The 8,692-nt window shown below is 61.8% G+C and overlaps 1 long non-coding RNA gene across 1 annotated transcript in view; it reads right to left on the bottom strand.

The window, feature by feature from the left end:
- The window catches only part of LOC121044034 (uncharacterized), a 13,220-nt gene extending 8,128 nt beyond the window's left edge, over positions 1 to 5,092 (bottom strand). The window contains exons 1-2 of the long non-coding RNA XR_005797074.1: positions 4,783 to 5,092; positions 3,727 to 3,799 (exon numbers count right to left, since the gene is read on the bottom strand). This is a non-coding gene — a long non-coding RNA (uncharacterized LOC121044034). The remainder of the gene's footprint in view (positions 1 to 3,726; positions 3,800 to 4,782) is intronic.
- Between the last annotated feature and the right edge of the window lie 3,600 nt (positions 5,093 to 8,692).

Here is an 8,692-nt window from a genome sequence, read left to right on the forward strand (position 1 = left end):
ACCGGTCATTTCCCCCAATCACAAATCGGGGATCGGGGAGGAACCGGTCATTTCCCCCAATCACAAAGCAGGGACCAGGGAGGGACCGGTCATTTCCTCCAATCACAAAGCAGGGACCGGGGAGGGACCAGTCACTTCCTCCAATCACAACGCGGGGATCGGGGAGGGACCGGTCATTTCCTCCAATCACAAAGCAGGGACCGGGGAGGGACCGGTCACTTCCTCTAATCACACGGCAGGGATTGGGGAGGGACTGGTCATTTCCTCCAATCACAAAGCGGGGACTGGGTTGGGACTACATCGCAGAATAAGAAGGAAGTTCAGGGGAGGCAGTTTGGAGCATGGACTAACGCAGGTGTTAGAGGGACAGGGTAGGGCAAGAGCGGGGCACAGGCTTGAGGCAGAAACAGGGGGTTCGGAAGTGGTCAGGACTGGAGAGGATGTGAGCCCAGCGTGGGAGAAGGCGGGGCTCCTGCAGGACAGTGGGGTGCAGGGGCTGGGCCAGCAAGCGGACAGAGGACTTCTGGATCCAGCTCAGTGGATGCTTCCTGGGACGGGATGCAGACGGGGGCGGGTTTGGGGTGAAGCCAAGACGAGCCTGGGTTGGCTGGTGGTTGCCGGCTGGTTTTGAGGCATCTGAGTCTTTTAGGCAGAGAGGCCCAGGGGCTGCTGGAAAGGCAGGTCAGGAGCCCCGCGGGGAAGTCGGATCTGCTCTGCAGGGAAGTCAGGTGCAAGCCCGAAAGGGGGGGTTGCGGAGCAGAGAGAGAAAGGAGTTCAGGCAGGGAGGGAGGGGTTAACTAGGTAAAAGTGGTCACCGGAAGCCAAAGAAGAGCTTTCCCCACAAAGACAGAGGGGACACTGGCACCTGGCACTACAGAGGTCACTTAAGACGACCTGTCCAGCGACTTCTGAGGCTCCCTCCAGCCTGGCTGTCATCCCCGTACCGCTGGCACCCGTGCCCCTTCTTGCCCTCTGTCTGGCACCTCACAGCCCGGAGGTCTGACCCCAGGGCACACGCTCTCAGGAGTCATTACTGAGCCAACAGGTGGCCTTGCGGCCCCCCGACGGCCAGGGACCCGCAGCGAGGCTCACGGCCCCAGACCCGGGCTGGCAGGCCCCTCAGCCCCAGCCGTGCACAGACCCGGCTGTGTGGGGAGTCTGAGGCCGGGGTGCAGCTCCCCCGGGGGCCCGGCAGGTGGAAACTCCCCAGAGCAGACTTCATGTCGAGGCGGAGGCAGGTGCGGGCACCGCACAAGACCTGCAGGGCCTCCAAGGAGCCGGGGAGCATTTCAAGGCTGCCTCATGCTCTTCCCGTGCCACGTCAGGAATGCACGCACACGTGTGTGCACGTGCATGTGTGCACACGAACACACATCTACATATGCACACACAAACGCACATGCATGTGCTTCGTGTACGTGTGCCCGCGTGGACGGGTGTGTGTATGGACGGGTGTGCCGTCACATGTGCACATGCATGTGTGCGTGTGTGCGTGGCTGCATATGTGTGTACACGCCTGTGTGCATGCGTGCATGTGCACGCGCACACACACACACACACCATAGCTCTGTGTGCCCCCGCCCCCGGGGACAGGGGCATCCCACCCCCACACAGCTCCTCAACAGCCTGGGAGAACTTTCCGGTTGCCCTGCCTGCCTTCCCTTGGCACAGCGCCCGTGAGCGCTCACACGCCGGGACTTGCGGCCCTTTCCTGGCTGAGTGTTGCTCTCCTGTCATCTGGTCAAAGAAGCTGACAAGCACGGGCAGGTCGCCAACTTGGCCTCAACTCCACTCGGAGGCTGGACTGGCAGATAAATTGGTCCTGGCGGGGGGAGGAGGAGGGGGGGAGCAAGAGGGGGGCCCAGAGGGAAGAATTCAAATTCATTTTTCTGCTAAACCAAACTCCAGCTCTCCAAGGCTCACAGCTGTAGCTGGGAAGGCTGACAGGGCGCCAGGCGGGGAGCGGGCAGATGGTACAGGAGGGGAGTGTGTGCCCAACAGGAGGGGCGGGGACCCCAGCAGGATGGGGACGACGAAGCGGGGAATCTGGAGGAATGCTCTGGCCCTCCGACCTCGGCGCGTCTCTGGAGGCATTCTGGTCCATTCTGGCTCATGCCAGTTCTGCGAGAGCCAGAGGCAGAGGCAGATCCCGCCCAGAATCCCCGGCCACCTCGTGAGAGAGGACTGGTCCAGGGCGGCAGGCGTCCCCCGGGCTGCAGCCCTTGAGAGCTCGCTGGCTGGCGCTGGTGTGGCCCTTTCTAACCTGGGGAAGGAACTCGGACAGCCAGAAGGAATGGGACTTCAGAACTCCTTCTCTGCCGATCGTCTTACAGGCGAAACTGGGGCTTCAGGCTGGATGTCAACGGTGGCTCCCTCGGCACTGAGGCTCCGGGGTCGTAAAGTGCACCTGGCCCGCGTTCCACGAGGCGAGTGTGGCCGTTCCCTGCTCGTTCTGTGGCTATTCGTCTAAGTCCCAATATGGCAAACAAAAGCCTTGCAGAAACTGCTGGATCCCGGTACGGGGGGGGGGGGGGGGGGGGACATCATGTGACGGTCGCCGGCCGCGGTCCCGGGGCGCCCTGTGATGTTCCTGTTTGTGGCTGTGCCACAGGCACGTGGACGCACGGGGCTGGCGGAGCACATTGTCCAAAGACAGGTGCGGGGGTGCCCCGCAGAAGAGGTCCACTCGGGGCAGCGGCCGCTGTGCCCCAGAGTGGCGCAGCCCGGCACGCGGCGTCCTCGCCAGGCCCCAGCCGACACCCTGCCGGCTTCCAGGCCTGCTCCCCACACCCTGCTCCTGTTTGCAGCCCCTTTCGTCTCAGCCCAGGAACCTTGTCGCCGGGGGGGCTCAGAGCAAGTGACATCCAGTTGGGGCGTCAACACAGACACTCCACCAGCAAGGACGACATACAAAGGGATGTGAAAACCCCACGTGTGTGTGTCGTGTGTGTGCGTGTGTACGGAGGAGGTAACATCCATGCGCGTGCACATGTTCGTGTTGGAGCGAAGGATATTGAGAAGACGCTCCCGGCGTGAGAATATTCACTGATGACAGGTGTGTTTAGGGGGCAGAGAATCCCAAGAGCTTCCAGAACCCGGCGATTCCTGGCTCTAGCCCCAAACGGACACCGAGAATCCCCCAGGGGAAAGAGGGAGTCCGTACCCCTGTGTAGCTACCAACACAGGTGAAGTTACCCGCCTGGTTTGCAACCAACACTATCTATTCTGCAATCCCAGTCCCATGTCTTCTGGGCAGGACGTTCTGGGGGGAGGAGGCAGGCCTCCAGCCCGTTAGCGGCTTTTTGGACACACCCAGTTCTCATAAACAGCAATGTCGTGAGGAAAACCTAGTGAATAAACACGCAGCACTGGACTCCCCGTAATCCCACCCCGTCACGCAGATTTAAGGGGGTCCAGGGTTCACCGGAAGGCATTTCCAGTTTGCTTGAGCAAAACCACTTGAAAACAAGCATGACAACGTGGCAAGCCAGAACCGCCTCACGGCACCTGCTTCCTCCAGCAGCACAGCCCCCACCCCCGGAGAAATGGCCACGTCCCCGAGGCACCAACAACCACAGGTCACGCCGCCCCTGGAAGCAGGGTGGGTGTGAGCGAAACGCTCCTGCTGACGAGCGCACGAAGATGTGTGTGTCCTGGGGAGGGTCGTCAAGGCGGCACCGGCCCCACCCCACCCCAGACCTCCCCAAAGTGGCCCCAGGCGCTCACCTTTGGCCTCCTCTTGACGTTAGAGGCGTCTAGGATATCTGGGCCCTGAGTCCTTTACTCCCAGCATCTCCTTCTAGAAATGAATGTCCCAGGTAGGAAAGGTGTTAGGAGCATAGGTAGTGTCGTGGGTAGAACTACGTCCCCACAGCCATGCAGAAGTCCCACCCCCGGGACCATCCCCACAGGAGGGAGAATGCCGCGTGAAGACACAGACGCATGGGGGAGACGGCCGTGGGAGGACACAGGCAGAGACACGGTGACGCTGTCACCAGCCCGGGACGGCCCGGGCCACCAGCGGCTGGAAGAGGCAGGGAGGCGCTTTCCCCCAGGGTGAGGGACCCTGGCCGGCCACACCTGGAGGAAGCAGGACCCTGACCAGGTAGCACATGAAAACACAGCGTCTGCAGGTGGGGGCCTCCGCTGCAGGCGGGGAAGGCAGGAGTGGCATTACGGGTCCCTTTGGGACACACGTGATCCCAGATACAGCCCACATGCCGAAAGGGGCCTTGGACACAACAGACCCAGCAGCTGACCTCCGTCTCGGGGGACGTCCCCTCCAGCAGAGATTCATCAACACCCACGACACACAGGAGGGGCCGCCACCACGAGGGAGCCCGTCTCCACCCTCCGTGACGACGAGCGGGGCATCCGACGTCACAAGGCCGCAGACATCACGGGAGCTCCCTCCCCTCCGTGCCGGGAGCCAGCCTCCGAGCCCCTCTAGGGTTTTGGCCCCACACAACTCCTCCAGGGTGAGGGTCCATCCAGGACGGGGAGGGGTATCCGAAGGCAGGACTGCCGCGTTGGCGTAGCCCCGACGGGCGCGGCCAGGGCTCAGCCGAAGTCCCAGGCCCCACACCCAGGCAGCGAGGCCTCGAGCACAGCGGGCCCCGCCTGGCCCCGGGCTCGTGCTGCCCCAGAGGCACCTTCCGACCCTCACGGGAAGGCTCTGAAGTACGTGAATTGCTTCTGACGTCATAGAACAGCCTGCACCACTGTTTATCTGTGTATCACGTTTTTAGGTGTATCATGTGTTTATCTGTGTGTCATGTTTACCTGTGTATCATGACCATGGTCTTCCCCGAGGGCCCTGAGGTTCCGGGTCCAGCTCGGGAAGTGGGCAAATCACGTGGGCGGGGGAAGAGGCTGGCCAGCAGCTGTCCGGCCCCTTCAGTTGGGGTCAGGCCAGAAGTCACGGGCAGAGGAGGGCGGGTGGAAGGCCGTCCCCGCCCCCGGGCTTGTGCCAAGCAGACAACCAGGTCTGGGAGACATGGCCTCTGTCCTGGAACAACGGACCTTCTCTGCCCCTTTACCTCTCGTCGTCACGTAAAATGCGACGCGATGCCCCAGTTTGGAGACGTCAGAAACCCAGTTAGGTGGCCAACCACTGTCCACGTGGGGAGTGAGCCTCCACGGAAACCGGGCCCTTCAGGTGGCCCACACACAACGGGTGAGTCCCGCACGCGGGTCACAGGAGGCCCACAGCGGCAAAGCAGATGCTTGTGTGGACAAGTCTGTCCCCGGGCTCTCAGACCCGGCACGTCCATCAGGGCAACTTCCAGAGGCCCCTCCAGGTAGACCGCTGGGGCTCTGCCCACGGACCCTGAGCCAGGGGTCCTGGGAAGTACCTGGTCCTCAGGGCTGAGCACATTCCCCTCCTGGCTGAAAGCCCTCACCAGGGGCAGACTTGCATTCCACCCCAGGGCCCAGGCCCCAGTCCCGGCGGGGGGGGACTCAGGTGCAGTAGGGGGCCCATCCCCCAGCACGGGAGCCGTGAGGGTGGGGGTGCTGAGGGCAGAGCGGTCTGGGCGGGGGGCGAAGGGGTGGGGCGTGATGGGGAAGAGGCAGCAGGTGCGGGGTGCGGGACCGACGCCACACCAAGCCTTGGACGACCCCAGACTGTGTCCCCGGATGGCAGAGAGGCACATCGGCAGACACTCTCCTGATGCTTCTGTCCGCACAGGTCACGCAGGGCATCGGGAGACAACACAGCCACACCCCAGCCAGAGGCAAGCTCAGTGGCCAGCCAGATCGGAACCGGTCCCTCGTCCGGACAGAAGCCCCTCCGAGCAGCCACAGCACAGCACGGCCAGGTTTCCCTGGAATGGTGGAGCAGACGTCAGATGTTTAGAGGGCGTGGTACAGACCTGTCCACCTGAGGACCACAGGGCGGAGGGCCACGAGCCCCTGTGGGAGGCACGAAAGGGACGGCACCCATCAGTGTGACAAGCCACCTGTGTGTCCAAGCCACCTGTCGGCTCCCCGTGCAGACGTGCCCTGTGCCCTCAGAACAGGTCAGATTCCCTCTCTCCCTTCCCCGTCTCTCCCTGTCTCTCTCCATCTCTGTGTCTATGTCTATGTCTCTCACATGCATACACACATGCACACACAGGTGTGTGCACTTGTATGTATACATACATGCATGCACACAGACGCACACACACAGGTGCACACAAATACACACCACATGTGCACCATGCGCACACACATAGATGCACATGTACACACAACATATGTACCCGTATGTTCGCATGTACACACACATGCACGTACACGCAAGCACACACAAATACACACCACACGTGCACCCATGCACACACGCATACACGCATGCACATACATACACAACCCGCATGTACGTGTATACACACACAGACACACTGTCGTGGATCCCTGATTAATTTGCATTCCACATGACCGCAGGGCGCACGGTGAGAGGAACACTCCCCCAGGACAAGGAAAGCAGGCATCTTCCGGCGGAGCTAAGGAGGGGGACGCATACCTCTTTTCAAAGATTTGGTCCATTTTCCTTATTTTGAGTCAGTTTCAAACAAAACCCTTCAGACACCCCCTCTTTTTAAATGTCATCGCCCCTGTCCCCTCTGGGTCCTGGCAGCAAGATGCCAAGGGAAGAAGGCCCAGGGGCAGGACAGGCCAGCACGGGGTCTCCGAACACCCGGCTGGGTCTGGGGGACACACACGCATCCTTTAGAGGAACCAGCTCTTGAAGGTCTCCCTTGATTTCCATGCCTGGAACCTTCTCTAGAAGGGGACTGTGCGCTCGCTTACTGGGGCATGGCATGCGCCCAGTAAGCCCAGCGTCGCAGAGGCCTGCACTGTCTCTTCTGTGGGCTCGCAAAGTATGAATCAGGACCTGGAGTCCGGCCTAACCTGTCTGATTCTGACGTGCCTGTCTGGGAATCCTTCGTGTGACACGGGCTGGTGGCCGGCTCCCGCGTAACCACCCTAACCGGTCAGGGAAGGTGAAGCGGCACGTGGAGAAGGAGACTGTGTGCGGCTTCCTCGCTGCAGGGTCTGAAGCATCCTGACGGCAATGTCCCTAGGTGCCTGGGAGTCTCGGCGCTTACTCTGCCCCCTCGGGTGGGGGGTGTTACCCTGCCCACCCCTGCCCCTTGCTGCTGCCATCCTGCCTGTGCACCCGGCCCTCCCGTGCCGCTCCCAGAGGGCTCGTGGGCTCCCGTGTGCCTGGGGCCCTGGAGGCTGCTGGGGAGGCCTCTTCAAGGAGCGCTCAGCCCCAGGGGTGCCGTCCAAGTTGGTGGCTTCACCGTGGAGCTGCTGGGACCAGAGGTGGCCCACACAGGCCTGCCGAGCCAAGATAAAGCTTCGGAGCTGCCGTCACACCCGAGCAGCTGTGTGCCGGGTTCCAACAGGTGACTGACAGGGTGGAGACGGCAGGCCAGGGGCTCCTGCCAGAGATGGTGACGGGCAGCGGGTCACTGGTGGCTGGCCACGGTGCGGTCTCACGCCCACCGGGGCCACCTGACATCATCCAGGACTTCCCCACGCCCTGGAAGGAAGATGTGCAGCCTTGAGGGAAGTGAGTCACTGCAGCAGAGGCCGGGGGTGGCGTCACCTGGCCAGTTATGCCCTCAGTAGGTTGGAGGCGGAGCCACGCCCACGGCCCCGGGCCCAGTCTGGTTCTGCGCGCAGCTGTGTGCGTGAGCTCCCCAGTAGGGGGGCAGCAGTCTGACCCTCCTGCCCCCGTAAGCGGCAGGAAAGGTGGTCCCGGCACGGATCTGTCCTGTTCACGGTGGGGCCTTGCCTCCGCAAACTCACGGGCATGGCTGATGTCTCAGTTCTGCACCCCTTCCCTCGGCAGCCTTGGTCCAGCCGGGCCCTCCGGCCTGCCCAGTGTCCATGGGACGAGTCGGGAGGGCCAGGGAGCACAGTGGGAGGTCACCATGCCCATCAGCAGATCCCTCCCTGCGGCTCAGCCCCGCACCATCCTTAGGCAAAAGGACGTAAGTCCTGGCAAGTGCCTGGACACAGGCCTGCCAGGGTCCCACACAGTGCCCTGGGGCGTGGGTGTGAGGCCCAGCCCCGCAGCCCCCAGCGCTGGGCCCTCGGCGAGCTGTCCCGGAACACAGCCCATCGCTGCCCTCCGTGCCACCTCGTGTCCTCCTCTGCGTGCTTCTGGAACTCTGTCTGACACATATCTCGTCTCATCTGCTTTCCTCGGGGACGGTTTGGACCCCAGGACCCAGATGGGTAAAAGGGTTTGCCCAATGTCACAAAGCAGGACAGTGACAGGGCTGCCCCAGGCTCACCGTGACTTTAGGGCCTTGCTTGTACAAGGGAAATCTGTGCCCACCCTGCACATTGCTGAGTGTCCTGTGTGTACATGTGCTCATGGGTCCCCTGTGTGTGCATGCATGTGGGTATGTGAGTGCATACATTTGTGTGTGTGCTCATGTGTTTGTGTGTGCACCTGTGTGTGTGCGTGAGTGTGCATGTGTTTGTGTGCTCACGTGTATGTGTATTGTGGGGCAGCATGTTTTTGTGTGTGCACCTGTGTATATGTGTGCACCTGTGTGTGTGCACCTGTGTTTGTGTATGCACTTCTGTGTGTATGTGTGTGTGCGTGGGCATATATTTGTGTGTGCACCTGTGTGTGTGTGCACGTTTGTGCATGCACTTGTGTGTGTATGTTTGTGTGAATGGGCCT

Source organism: Herpailurus yagouaroundi, unplaced genomic scaffold (genome assembly GCF_014898765.1).
Source record: "Herpailurus yagouaroundi ecotype Mexico unplaced genomic scaffold, PumYag 188, whole genome shotgun sequence".
In the NCBI taxonomy this organism is placed as follows: Eukaryota; Metazoa; Chordata; class Mammalia; order Carnivora; family Felidae; genus Herpailurus; species Herpailurus yagouaroundi.